This window comes from Crocodylus siamensis, chromosome 1, assembly GCF_052110815.1.
Source record: "Crocodylus siamensis isolate JL-2025a chromosome 1, ASM5211081v1, whole genome shotgun sequence".
In the NCBI taxonomy this organism is placed as follows: domain Eukaryota; kingdom Metazoa; phylum Chordata; order Crocodylia; family Crocodylidae; genus Crocodylus; species Crocodylus siamensis.
In genome coordinates this window covers 229750333-229765711 of record NC_143395.1, presented here as the reverse complement: position 1 = coordinate 229765711, position 15379 = coordinate 229750333, and the positions used below count along the sequence as shown (strand labels likewise).

At 43.2% G+C, this 15379-nt stretch overlaps 1 pseudogene; it reads right to left on the bottom strand.

Annotated features, from left to right (window-relative positions):
• Positions 1-15379, bottom strand: part of LOC149874252 (uncharacterized) — a 78013-nt pseudogene that overhangs the window by 1496 nt on the left and 61138 nt on the right.

Below are 15379 nucleotides of genomic sequence, written 5' to 3'. Positions count from 1 at the left end.
ATAAGAAAGGCAATCTGCCCCAGGGCTTCCCAAGCCTGGTCTCACTCCGGCTCTGGGGACTAATTACATGTTTTTGGGCACTTAGCTCTAGCGTGACACTAGGCAACATCAGCTTTTTATATTATTCTTGGGACTTGGCCTTTCCCGGCCTCATCCCCCCTTTTCTGTTGCTGGTTCCTATGGCCTAGGCACACTGCACTGGACGTGGCCTCTGGGTCCCAGCCCTGTCCCTGCCCCTGCCCCGTTCTGGGCTCTGGCCCCTCTGGCCCCACACTCTGCCCTGTTCCGGGTTCTGGGTTCTGCCTTGAGCCTGCCATCAACAGGTCTCAAAGCAATCACATGCCCTTAGGGTACTAATGGGATCTCCAAAAACTGTCCTTCACGGTCCCTTCCACAACCACCAGTTCAAACTCCAACCAAAAAGATAAGCAAGATAAGCTCCCAGGCTACAGTGCAAATTAACTCCACAATGGGCATGTCAACACATTGCCCTAGGGTGGTGGTGTTACAGTACCATGCTTTAGTACTTCCTTTTGGAAGTAACTGCCCATACTGTGCCATGTGCACAGTGCACGGTTAGTTTTTGCCACTACTTCACCATAGCAGCATGCTAAAATGGGAGAGCACACCACTACAGCGAAGTAGGTGCTGATCACATGTAGGATCACTTGCTTGCTACATTGCCGTAGCACACTGCAATGTGTAGGGAAATGTGTAGACATGCCCAATGGGGTTCAAACCTAAGCCTAGTTCATTGACTGTATTCTCCTGTAAACCAAAATCACCTTGCCAACTGTTCCCCAGGCAGCTCTGCTGCCAGCCAGGCTCTTCTCTGCAGCTTCCAGGCCAGAAGCTCTTTCCTCTGCAGCACCCAGGGTCAGACTGCCCCTCTCGGCCTCAGAGCCTGTGTTTATAGGGCTCTCTGGCTCCACCTCCCTTGCCTGCCACAGGTGTTTTCTGATTTAGCTTGCTAGGGTAGCCTCAAGGGGTCGGTCCCCATGTACAGGGGTATGTACTTGTAGAGGCACCAATAGTAATAGCACAAATTTGTGCCACTGTTTGGTACCCCATCATATGCCCCTGTGTGTGCATTTCAGCGCCCAGCAAATTGTCCTTAGGGGTAGGAGTAAGGGTAGGGGTAGGGATAGGGGAGGCTGGGTACAAGGTCCCAGCACTATTACCCGATATCCTGGTGCAGCAGGGGCACAGATCTGGCAGCACAAAGCCTGGCTGGCAGCCAACGCGTTGTTCTGGATGGCCAGCCCTCCATTTGTTCTTGCATGCTCCTAAATGGTGTGCTGCACCACATTTTTCCCCATGTTTTTATTTGTTACCATGATTTCCCAGTAGCAAATTTTGCCACTGTGCTGCAAATCTGCAGTGTAGCTCATGGTTCCACATTTCCCACATGCTGCTTGCAGCATCACAAACTGGACATCCCTACACATGGGGACCTGCCTAGGGAGGACATCTGCTGCCAGGGCCTGTGGTGTTTCTATGTAAGCCCCTGACCCCTGATGTTTCTGTTACTGCCGGCACTGTGGTAAGTGTTCACTCAAGTTTTTTCCATCCTTAAGTCTGCATCTGGGGGCTTGTCTGGCCAGCAGGCCCCAGGGTTTGCTCCTTTTCAGTAATGGGGTAGGGGCCCTGTTACAGTTCCTAAATGGTATTATACACTGGAATGCAATATTGCTGCCCTACAGTTAACTAAGCTTTTTTATTTTTTTAAACATACAGAATTTTACAAATGAAATTTGAAAATTTTCTTTTGTGTGTATTAGTCAATGCTTCCAATATTTTTCCCCATGCAGCAGCCCTTACATTAAGCAGTCCTGTATTTCAGGATAAATTACAAAATAAAGTGATGATCAGTAAAATAAGTGCATCAGAACCCAACCTTGGATTAATGACTGCTGTTGTGTGACAGAAAAAAGGATTTTCCTTTTTTCAAAAGCAAATGCATGTTGTGCATGTTCGAGATTGTTCTTAGAATTAAGGCCCCTCATTAAATATCTGCCTAACTGAGATTTGGCCCTGTTTTCACTCTGCTCAACACACTGCTAATTATCTCAAGTCAAGGAGTAATGCTAGTCTACATGCTCCACAAATATTAGATTCAGAACACAAATGTTTGTTGATCATCCTAAACTGAGTACTCAAACCACAAAAATTTGTCCCAGATAAACAGTTACGGTGTTGAGTGTCCACAAAAATGCTTGCAGTTTTGTTGATTAACTGGAATCTGACCTACATCTTTCCAATAACTGTCCATATTGCAGCAGCTTGCTTCTTCCAAAGGAAATACCCTTTTTTCAGGAGTGAGACTCTAATCTAAGTACAGAAAATTCAGGAGGAGCTTAACCTATTGAAAAAAATAATAAACGACATGCTAATATCTTGGAGAAGAGAGTAAATTAACAAAGAAGGATGGGGGATGGATGAGGGATGTGGTAGTGGGATAGAAAGATCATGGGGAAAAGCATAAATCTGACTGAGTAGTGAGGGAGCAGAGAGGAGCTGGGATCAGGTATTAAGGAGACAATATGGAAAGGACATTAGGAATAGAGATTCCCTGTCAGCCCTGCATTGTACTTTCACACTGGAATCTCAGATGCTCTGTCCCTCAAGGGATAACTGCTCCCCTCTCCCTGACCTAGACTCATCTGGGGTTTGTGGGGGATGCCCCTAACTCTCTGAAGATATCTTTCTTCAGTCGGCAAATGATTGGGGAGCTGGAAAAGGGATGAATTCTTTCCCTGACCTCCACATGTTGGAAACAGGGTCTTAGGAGTCCCCAAGAACATAGGGAATTTTGAGCCCTCATTCTCTCACATTTGAGCCAACATTTGTACTGCTACATGGGAAGCTGAGAACACATATTCTGGAAACACTGCACCAAGCACACAACACTGAGATTGGGCTTGAGGGTTAAGTAAGGGCATGCCTGAGTTACACCACCGTGCCTCTCAAGCATTGGTATTGGATAGGAGAGATGTGAACAGCTGCTGAGATGAATGGAACATCTGTTTGTAAGACACTCCACACACGTACTGATAATGCCTTGAAATCTGGTACATCTCAAATACATCCCGTAGCAAGTTGGGGTCTCTCATTCAAAAAGCCTTTGTTTTTCCCTTGGATAAACTGGCTTCCCCCGGGGATCATCTCACCCTCTGTGGTCTTTTCCCAGACCAGAAGAGAGTGCCTAGGCATGATGTTGCAGCCACCAGTCCCGCACTCATCACTCGACCTCAGTTTCACTCCAGGAAACTCATGGTCTCTCAGCTTTGGTCTTAGCTGCAAACCCCAAGAGAGTCAACACTGGTGTGGTGTGGTGCAGTGCTTGGGGCCAGCCTGGGAGCTGACCTGCCTGCTCTCTCCCTCTCTCAACCCTGGAGGCTTTTTAACTCCCACACAACCAGCCAAGTATCTTTATCAGCTGTGCCCAGTCCTTCAAAGGAGGTCTGTAAGCACTCTCTGCCTGCCTGCAGCTAGCTGCAGCCTGTTCCCCCACCCCCTTACCCCTGAGGCATGCAGCCTGCTACAATTCCACTAGTCCACCAGATAGAATTCCTCTCCAAAACCCAGCATTATCAAAGATGGACAGCTTCTATACCAATTTATTTTGCACACAGCTGGGGAATGCATATCTACTACCTCTTTAGAAAAGCAATGCTAAATGTAGTATTTAGAAAGAACTCTGCTGTATGGATAGGCGTTAGTCTAACACTTGATACTTCAGGGTCCCTTCCTCTCTGAGTGTGTCTATGCTTCTCACCCAATGGAAGTTTGGAACATCCCTCTACAAAGGATGCAAGAGAGGACTAAGTACTTCTTCTTTTTTGCCTCCCTTTTATGGCGGTAGTTTATGTGAGGACCTTGCTTTTCTGGAAAAATGAATTTCTACCCCTCCACTCATGCATAAGACATGATAGGATAGGGGACGGAAGGTAACATAAAATTTCTCTTGTGAAAAACAGGAAACACAGAAGTAAAGAATCCACCACCTACAACAGAAAATACAAAGCAACTTTTTATATACTAATGGCTTTTAAAAAGCTAACAGCTTACTGGGACGGGGGTCAATGAACTGGAAACAGTGAAAAAGGAAACTCTATTTTTTGAAGACTAGAGATAAAGCACACTGATTTTCTCTCACATGCTTAATGTTACTGTAATACCATGTAATTACATTATCAAGATTTTTGGGAGATAGATCATATCAGTTGTTTCTCCCATGGCACCTCCAAATTTTTCAATGAATAACTATAATCCTATAGTCTATTTTAGCAAAGCATAGAGGAAAGAGGAAGAACATAATGCCTTTATTTAATTTCTACTAAGCTACAATATCATCTCAACTACAAGAAAGAAACCATGATGATTGAATTAAGAAAGCATTAGTAGTACAACTATTTTGATCATGCTGGAGATCAGAGAGATGCTCTCTAATGCTAGAAAAATTACCCTCTCTGCAGGATTAGTTAGAATATTTAGTGGGAATTACTATCTCCTGGGTATTGTTTTCAGACAAAGACACTGCAGTTATCAATTTACCACCTGACATAGAAATACGGGATTTATCATAAAAAACAGCAGGAAGAAAAAACAATGTTCGTGTGTGAGAGAAAAGATTATACAGCCTATTTGTACTGGTAAGTAAAAGGCTTTCTGAAATAATACATTACAAAGAAGGATTCACACAGGGAGGAAAAATTATTTTAAGACTGGCATGGTGTCAACAGCCGTCCAACAGCACTTGCACAAAAAAGAACATGGGTGATTGAATAGAAGTCCCATTGTCATTCAGCATATGAAGGGTTTGTGGGATTGAGCCAAATGACAGTATGGGAAGCTGTCAAATTTGACTTGTATCTCTTTGCTTTTCTTCCCCCCCAAAGAGGTTCATACAATAGTGCAAGTTTCAATCTATGTAATTTCATCCCTCCCCACTGGGTCAAGTTCTGTATTAAATAATAAGTTGAGTTCCCACAAGACAAACTCATTGAATGGCTAGTTTCACTATAAAATTCCTGCTTTCCACTTGGTTTTGGTGAAATACCATATGAATAATTAATACTATTTGTACGCTAATTTAGAAACAGGCCAGGTTTGTTCCTGGTCTGAATTTTGGTTTGTAACAATAATCCAAAACCAGATGAACTGTTCATGATTTTTACATATTTTTATCCCACGTTTTTCAGAGTTCTAGTTAGAAACCAGTCACCCATAAAGATACATCTCAGTGTGAATTTCTCTACGTACGTATTTACTGCCTTAAATTGCACGCATCTTTCTCCCGAGACTCGGCCCTCCAAAATTGGTGTATGTGTCTTAAATGGGAAAGGTGATTATTCATTTTTCCATAAGAGCACAGTGCTTGCTTCTGAAATGGCTGCTGCTTCTCTGACATAGTAAGCATATGGGGGCGGCGATCTGGGTTAACACTCTCACAGGTGCTAAGCCTGAGCTCTTGTAACATATGGCTGAAGTGGCAAGTGAGTATCTGGATGAGGCTGGTAGTGTGGAAACAACACTTTATTATTCACAACAACTTACATAAAGAACTATTTATACTAACTGAGTAATAGTCTTACTACTACCCTTCCAATGGCCTGGGACCTAGCCTTGTTGCTCCTGCTGTCTCACCCTGACCTTCTCCTGGGCTACTACAATTCCTGGACACACTTTGTGTCACATAGTCTGCCATGACTGGAAAAATTATTTTTCTACATTCTGCCTTTCAAAAACAAGGTGCACATCTTATCTGGGGACATGCAGAATGTGGAATAAATATGGTAATGTGAAAAGCTGAGAACTCAATCTCTTGATTTTCAACATATTTAGATATTGTTCTATACAACTCACATGCCCAACTGACTTCAGAGCATGTATCTTATTTTCAGAAGTTACTTTGACTAATGACTGTGAGGCTCTTAAATCAACCAGACACTGCAACACTCAGCAGACCAATATCTAAATATCTTGACAACATCTAGCCAAATGTCCTGATCTAAGGGTGTTTTTACATGTGTTCTGGGGCTTGTAGGGCACTTCAATTAAAGCACCCGGAGCATCTTGTGTACCAGCATTCCTATGCTTCAAAATGGTGGCAGGGGTGCTTTACCTAAGTTTATTGAAACAGCTTTAGTTAAAGTGTCCCACCAACATTTTGAAGCATGGGGATGCTGATCCATAAGACATAGGAACTGCCTGAAGCACGCTAATGCCCATGCTTCAGCAGATTTGATTAATTAAGTCTGCTCAGATATGCTGTAATTACAGCGTATCAGAGCAACCTCCTGGCTCGTGTACAAGCACCCTTAGTCAGCAGAAACTTGAACCTATGCAAAGCCCTATTGAAATAAATGGAGTTCTGCACTAGTGATGCGTCTTTGCCCATTTGCAGAAGCCAACATTAACTGTATGCACTAAACTGTAAAAACACTGTACAGCAAGCAGGTGTTAAATATTTCAGAGCTTGCTACATTATGAATGGCTTTGATCAGTGCTCAGACTTCTCAGACTAGTAACAGATATCTATGTTTTGATAAGTATCATGGTGTCTTTCCCACCAGGTTGGTTTGCTTGAGATTTGAACATTATTTTGATCTAGATCTGGGCAAAAGAAAACCAGAAACATGTTAGTCATGGAGCAGCTGGCATATGTAATTTAGTACTCCTGCCAGGTGTTAAACAAAAACAGCAGTTTCTTGGTTTAAAAAAAAATTATATTAATTAGATAAGCAATCTGGATGGTATTTATATGTAACTGCTTCTGTGATTATCCTATAACAGGGACATAGGTTTATGAGTATCTGTTAGCCTGTGATTTCTAAATATTATATTTTTTGGCATTGCCAGCTAAAACAATCGTAATGATGCTGAAAAAGCAATTGATTGAGATGTACCTAACTACGTCACTGACTACAATACTCCAAGTACCTAATTGTATGGATTCATTTACTTTAACTATTGGCCTATTTAGTTCACAATCCAATTCAAGGAGCCAGGTTCTCTTGACAGGTGTTTTCAGCTAAGGCTGGAAGTCTGATAGTGGAGTACAGTACAGGCACAGGGGTAGGTACAAGGTCATAAAGTGCATCACAAGGACCAAAGGAAAATCATGATATCTTAGGAGTGGGAGAGGGGGAATCTCCAATTACTCATCTCTTCACAGACAAGTTCTGTTAGTGGACAGGAATGTCTCATATTTCTAATTCATATTCCCATAAGAGGTGATCTTGAGGGTGCCACAGAATTTCTCACCTACTCTGCTGTTCAGAGAGCACACTGGCTCCTATACATGACCAAACTCTATCCTAAGGTATACCTTTTCAAACCCCAACTTGCCTCGCATTATGAGCATGTGAGTACCAGACCTGCAGTTTTAGATCAACACATGCAGTTATCTGTTTCTGGGTTGTGCACCCACAATGATCAGTGAAAGTGGATAAGTCAAGGCAGAGAACATCTGTGTTACCCTGTGTTTATAAAGGGACTAGCACAATGGAGTTCAGGTCCATGTCCTGAACTCTTAGGCACCACCACAGTAAAAATAACACTTGTGTATATACATGTGCCAATACAGATTCCAGATCCACACATTTAAATCCAGCACAGACGCTTCTGAAAAATGACAAGATATGTCCAATCAATCATCTAACCTGTTAAGAACCACTATATTCCAGACCTATTTGTAGTACAATACAATTCCCTGGGTTTGCTGCTAGATATTATTGGAACAAATGTCCAAACAGTGCCCCTTATTTATGCTATGACCACTCTACTGGTTCATCTCTTTAGTGCAGCCGTAAAGTAGATTTACCTACAAAAGACTGAATTTAACCTAAAGAGAAAAATAAAATGCAAAACAAAAATTTCACAGTTTTGAAAGTGTTGCTGTGAGCCCAACAAGTCTCTAGGCCCGATTCTGAACTCATATAAAGGCAAAGAAGAAGAAACCTTATGGAAAGCAATGGACTGTACTAATATAAAATCACTATAAGGATGCTCAGATTCAGGCCCTCCATATTTACCACTAAGGCTGTTATTCAGTCAAGGAATTTGTGGCATTCTGGATCGATCATCAGTTAGTTGTGACATTCTGCGCTTCAGTGAAAATGTGCACTGAATAAACACTGTAAGGATGACAGCTTAATATTGGGCAGCAGTTAGAGAAAAGTCAGGTCATATTTTTCATTTCCAAAAGCAATAAACAAAGGACCATCCCAACTGCTAGTAATCATTTAAGTAGATTTCCTTCACATAAGAATCTGGCAGGGTTACAGCACTGGAACCTTGATTCTAGGTTTTTTGGATTATTTTTTTTTTTTTACAATAGCACTTACTTGTCAGCTCTAAGCCACAATGGAGAGAAGTTACTGATGATAAAAAGTGGACTTGGAGAGCTTCCGGCCTGCATCTTCTTTCTCTCCATCCATTTGTGGTGCTTGATGTCAAACTAAACACAACTGCCATTATATCATCCCATCACTAGAAAGCCTAGTTAAACTTTCAATTCTAAACTTCACCAAAGGCAGAAAGGAAACAATTTCACTTTCTAGTGCATTGGCTTTACCATCTTTTCCTTTGCAGTTTCCAGTAAGAATCAACTGATTGGTATTATTACTTCTAGATAACTTATTTTCCAATGATTCTTTTTCACAGTATAACCTGCAATTACTGGCTATGTCCACATGAGCATGGACATTTTTTTCCCCAGGGACAGCAAGCAGGAGAGGACAGCTTATGCTGCTGCTATTTGTCCCCAGGAAACACCTATGCCACACACCCTCTGGCATGCAGCAGGTTACCCTGGGGGGAGGGGACCCTAACTTGGGTCCTGGGGTCCTCCTGGGGCTGCAGCCACAGCAATCCAGCCACCCAGAGTCTGTTCAGGAGCTAGAGTGTGACTCCAGCTGGCCAGGCTCCAGTTCTGTGTGGCACACGCTGTCCCCATGCGTGCTGCCCACTTTTTTTTTTTTATGGAGAATACCTGAATGTGTCGCATGTGGCACTGCAGACATGCACTGCCACACTCATCTGGATATGGCCACTGGGTCCAATTCTGCCTTTGGTTCTCTTCTGTCACTCCAAGTAAAATGAAGGAGAGTTGTAAACCTTTGATGTCTGAACTGGTGCTCCAATTTAGAGGTTAGAAGACAAAGACCTACTCACTCACGCAGCCCATTTTTCATCTTTCTTCTTACCAGCATATATTTTAACTCTATAGATTACCCTTCAATGTATTATCATTTTTTTTCAGTTGAAACTCTTATCTGTAATAGTATGAGCTCTCTAACTGGAAGTAAATTTGCCATTAGTGCAGGTATGCCAAAACCTAAGTTGTTGTTTTTTTCATTATGAAAACCTGTGCAAATTCCAAAACGTAGCAGATATACGACATAGCCTATCATTCCTTTGGACGTGAAGTTGCATCTTTCTAAACTCTAACTGCTACAAGTTCTTAGCCAAATACATTGAGATACTTACCATATGGTTAGTGAGAAATAAACCTGCCATTGTACAAGCAACATGCAAATCACAGTCCCTCAGCCTGCAAAGTACATACCAAATCCTAGCATCTACAACATAAAGCCGTTCGTCTGCATCCTATGATATAATTACACCAATTCCACACTGGCCTACATCTTTCACTAGATCTTTCCCAGACCCTCTTTTTATAATCAGTGCAAATATAATGATCCAGCCATGCCATTTCTCTTGCTACCTCTATGTGGGGAATATATACTTAACATGTATTGTATGTGTTCTGCAGTTTAGGGATTGTCTTTTTTTATTTTATTTTGTCTTGTCTTGTACTGAATGCATGATTTTCAGTGATTGATGAAAGTTAGTACTTTGTGTAAATGAGAATTAAGGATGTAGTCATGGATCATGACAGTATTCTCGCCCTCTGAATGACTAAGAGAATTCCATTTCATAAGAACATAAGAATTGCCATTTACTGGGTTAGACTATAAGCCCATCTTCCCAATATCCTGTGTCACACAGTGGCAGATAGTAGATGCTAAAAGGGACCGTGAACTGGGTATAACCAAGGGTTTTTTTCTACTGTTCCTCTCTCACTTGCAGCCTCCAGCATTTAAAATCTAGGAAGTTCTGCTTCAGAGGCTGTATCCCTAACTCCCATGCTCAATAGCTACTGGTGCCCCTTTCCTCCAAGAATTTGTCCAATCCCATTTTTGAATCTGGCTAAACGGTCAGCTTCTACAACATCTGGTAGCAATGAGTCCCACACATTAATTACATACTGTGTGAAAAAGAACTTCCTTTTGTTAGTTTTAAATTTACTACATACTAGTTTCATTTTGTAACCCTTAGTTATTGTATTGAGAGAAAGAGTGGGTACATCTATATGAGACACTTACTGCAGCAAAGACTCATCAGCCCCACAGTAAAGCATCACACATATGGCTCTATTAGGTCAGAGTAAACTAATTTACTCCAGCGCAGAATAGTACTGTCAGATACAAGAAACGGACTCCACTGAAATGAACATGTAGATGAAAACCCGGGTGTCTGGGGAACAAGGGTGTTAGAGTGAGGGGGCTGCCTGCTGGCTAACCCTGCACTGTAGCACCCTCATGCCACAGCCAGCCCCTTTGCAGCATGTTCATTTCAGTCAGAGTAGCCTTGAGCTGGTGGCTGAGCCCCTGGATCTCCTGGCAGCCAGGGCTATGCCTCCTGGGGTCAACATGCTGCAGTCCTGGGTGCACATGAAAATGATGTGCCCAGGAGTTTAATGCATGTGAAGATGCTGTGCCTTGGAGCAATAAACTTTGGCGTGAACTGTGCTGAAGTGTATTGCTTCAATTAATTTCACATGTAGATGTGCCCAGTAAATAAAAAATCCCTATTTACTCTCTTTGTCATTTAGAGTTTTGTAAACACTTATCATACCCCCCTCAAACATGCTTCTATAACCTTGCTGAGGTATGGAGACCAGAACTGTATTCATAGTGTGGATGCACTGTGGATTTACAAAAAGGCCTTAATGATACTTTCTGTTTTGTTTTCAATTCCGTTCTTAATAACCCCTAACATTTTGTTTGCCTTTTTTATGGCTGCTAAATGCAGAGCTGATGTTCTTAGCAACTTGTCCACAATGACTCTTGCCTGTGTGATAAAAGCCCATCATAGTGTTGGTATAACTTGGGTTATTTTTTTTACCCAGGTGTATCACTTTACACCACGGGCAACTGGTACCACCTTAGTCAGGGAGGGCACAAGCCCCCCCAGTGACCAATCAGTGACTGGGAAGGCCAATCTTACCAACCAGGTTGCAGCCGCACTGCTCCCAGAAGTGGTCGTGGTGCTTCATCCAGGTGGTCACACTCTCTGGCCAGTACTCACAGCAGGGGCACTGGTGCTCCCACCTGCCCCACCTGCCTGTCAATGAAGATAGGAGCGCAGCCTGTCAGGGGGTGCACCAGCACTCTCAGGGGGTGCACGTACACCCCCTACACATTGCCAGTGCTTTACACTTCTCTACACTGAATTTCATCTGCCATTTAGTTGCCCATTCACTCAGTGCAGATCACTCCAAGACCCTGTCATTGACTACTTTCCATCTTGAGAACTGGCTATGGATACTTAATCTATGCTTTCTATTTTGCAGCTCATTTCTAATCCATGAATGGACATTCACTGTAATCCCATGACTAGATAATTTAGTTAAGAGCTTGTCATGAAGGGCCTTGTCAAAGGCTTTTTGGAAGTCTAAATATACTATGTCAACTTGATCACGCCAATCTACCTATTTACTGGCACCCTCATCAAACTCTAGTAGGTTTGCAAGGCATGATTTTCATTTGACAAAGCTGTGTTGATTCCTGCTCCTTTCAGTATCATAAGAAAGCCTATAAGAATAACTTCAGTTTAAGAGGTTTGGATTTACCCAAATGTTTAATAATTGTATCAGAAAAGTCAATTACTTTCCTAAGATCAGTCTTCATGAAGACAAAATAAGATTCATTTGATATATCCACAAGCAACCCAAGGAGGCAGGAAGTACAGCACTTGATTTATTTTATAGCATTTATAGGATATCTGCTATGGGTCATTTTTAGGGAAATTATTATCATCAGGTACTTGTACTGAGTTAGGTGTTAATACTTCTGTGACTAACAGGCTAATAGGCTTAAGTCCTTATCAACAGATCCAAAGTTTGTAATGCAGTCCAGCAAACTTACCCCTTTACAGAGTGGAAGAATGCTCTAAAGAAGAATCTGTGATAATGGACTGACCAAGGCTTTCCCTCTTCCAGATGGTAAAATCTCTCGTATCTTCTTCACCTTCTAAGAGCTGGCTGAAATCAGCTGAATTAGTGATGGATGACCATCAAAAGGGCTGAACTAAGGCAAGTACCCATAAGTTGGAAATGTTTATGTAAACTACCTAAATCTCTGGTGTCAGCAAATCGCATGATCTTTCATCTCCCCAATTCCATTTAAATTCTTGAAGTACAAATAGAAACTAGAAGGAGAAAAAATGCAGGTTTTTTTAAAACTCATCACTAAATTGGTATTGGCATCTTCATTTATAAATCTCATTTCTTTGACAGTTACAATTCCACGGGTGAAACCAGCAATATAAAATGTCAGAATGTAACAGGGAACCCCTGCCCCTGTTACTAGGAAATCATGAACAGATAGGAAACCAGGAGTCAGGCAAGGCAGCCAGCATCGAGGTCCAGCTGGACTGAACCAGGGATTAAAGGTCCAGATAGATAATGAAGCAGTTAGCTATATCTGGCCCTAGGAGAGAGGGACAGAAGGCCAATCACATGACTGGAAGGAGGCTGAGGAATAGAAGCCCAGTCTCTGAGTAGGCAAGGGAGAGAGAAACTACTGGAGGGAAACATGCAGGCACTACACTGAAGCTACCTAGAAGAGCTAGAGGTGAGCAGGTTCTAACAAAGGTATGGCCTGCAGGCAACATTTACTCCAGAAAGACTACTTTTTTTTTAGAAGCATCTGGCTTTTGTTTCCTTTTGTTTTGGACTTGGGACAGGAGGACTGGATTGTGGCTACATGGGTACAGGGGACCACAGGCGGGGTGCTGGGGTGCATTTTCCTGTTATTGGTGCTAGCAGTTAGCCCAAACCAGACTGGCCTGGTTAGGCTGAAACCTTAGGAGGGGCTACTGCCAAGGCAGCGCCAATCCCCAGGAGCTGGAGTCCTAATCAGTGCACCAAGGTGGAGGGTGTGGCTAGACAGAAAAAGGGGGTTCAGGCTGTAACAGCTCTAGCCCCAACAAGTCCTCCGAAGCCTACCCTTAAAGAGGAAGTCTTAAGGGAGAGCTAAGAACCCTGGCTGGGTCTGGCCCGGCCTATCCTGGCTGAACAAACCAGGCTGCCCGCGAGGTTACTACTGGCCCCAGGACTGCCTTCTTCAACAATAAATAACACCAACGGTATGACAGGTGAGAGATAGGAGGTGGAGCAGGACGGGTCATGAGCTAGCAAGTAGTGAGGACCCCTGCAGGTCCTATACAGAATATTAACTTATTCATTTTTGAATTATGAAATCCAATTCTTTATTACTGAAACAAATACCATGTAAAAATCTTGCAGCTGGTAGTTTAAAAAACAATGAATTTATAGAAAACGTCTCCAGTGCAGATAGTATATATAAACATATCTTTGAAAAGAAATTAGTTCTTTTTCACCTACAAGTTTTTAACACTGACAAGTGCAAGGTGTTGCACATGGGGAGGAAGAACCGGCACCACACTTACAGGTTGGGGAACTCTCCTCTTGCCAGCACGGAGACGGAAAAGGATCTTGGAGTCGTCATTGACTCCACGATGAACATGGGCCGGCAGTGTGGGGAGGCAGTCAAGAAGGCCAATCGTACCCTATCATGCATCCACAGATGCATCTCGAGCAGGTCCAGGGAGGTGATCCTCCCCCTCTATGCGGCACTGGTCAGGCCACAGCTGGAGTACTGCGTCCAGTTCTGGGCGCCACACTTCAAGAGGGACGTGGACAATATGGAAAGAGTTCAGAGGAGGGCCACTCGTATGATCAGGGGTCAGCAGGGCAGGCCTTATGAGGAGAGGCTACGGGACCTGAACCTGTTTAGCCTCCACAAGAGAAGGTTAAGGGGGGACCTTGTGGCCTGCTACAAACTGGTCAGGGGGGATCAGCAGGTATTGGGGGAGTCCCTGTTCCCCCGTGCGCTGCCAGGAGTGACCAGGAATAACGGTCACAAACTGGCGGAGGGTAAGTTTAGATTAGATATTAGGAGGCGCTACTTCACAGTCAGGGCGGCTAGGGCCTGGAACCAGCTTCCAGGGGAAGTGGTGCAGGCTCCTAGCCTGGGGATTTTTAAAAGGAGTTAGATGAGCACCTTGCCGGGGTCATCTGACCCCGGTGCTCTTTCCTGCTAAGGCAGGGGGTCGGACTAGATGATCTACCTAGGTCCCTTCCGACTCTAGCTACTATGAAACTATGAAACTATGAAACCTAACCAAAAAAAAAAAAAAAACAACCAATATATCAAGTATTTTTTTCTTAACTTTCAAAATAGTTGTTCCATGAGGAGAATGCAGGTAAAAAATTTCAGCAACAGATTCTCTGATTCTGGGGACAAAACTTTCAATAAAGCTAGTAGGGAGTTTTGGTTAAAAAAAATTCCAGAATCAGGGAAACTTCACAAAATTGTTTGAGATTGTAATATTCCAGTAGTTAAACCAACACTATCAGACATCCATGATGTTTACATGTAGATAAAATGAGGCAAATGGCTACTTTGCTGGATCCAATCTGGTTTGGTGCAAGAAACAAGGAAAACAACAAAGGTGTTTCAGTTTTCTGCTACCCTCAATTCCCATTTCTCCAGCACCTAGGAAACTTCTGTCCATTGCATCAGCTAGAGCCCCAGAGATGTTTTAACATGCACCCCACTGCAGTGTCCCAGAAGGGGCAGTTCTGGCTCTGGAGACCACTTCCCTTTGGCCCCAGTCCCTATGTTGTAGGCAGGAGTGGCTAACCTGCTGCACAAATGCCACAAATGGTACAGGCAGCCTCTGTGCATGGCAGAGGGATGAGTGAGGGAACAGGGAACACAGCAACAGATAAGCCTGGGACCAAAAAGCAGAGCAACAGATCAGCCAGGAAACAGAACAAGGAGCAGAAAGTAGAGGCAGATCAAACAGGAGAAGGGGATCAGAGTGGCACTCAGGAAGGATGCCAAAAAGGTAATTCTAGCCTTGAGAGGCCTGGAAGGGCTAAGCCTCACAAAACATAAATAACCTTGCAGAATTCCCTCCAGAAACCTCAGGGAGGTAGCTAAATCAGCTTCAGGGATGATGATCCAGGTACTGGACTACAAAGTTAAAAACTTTCCCA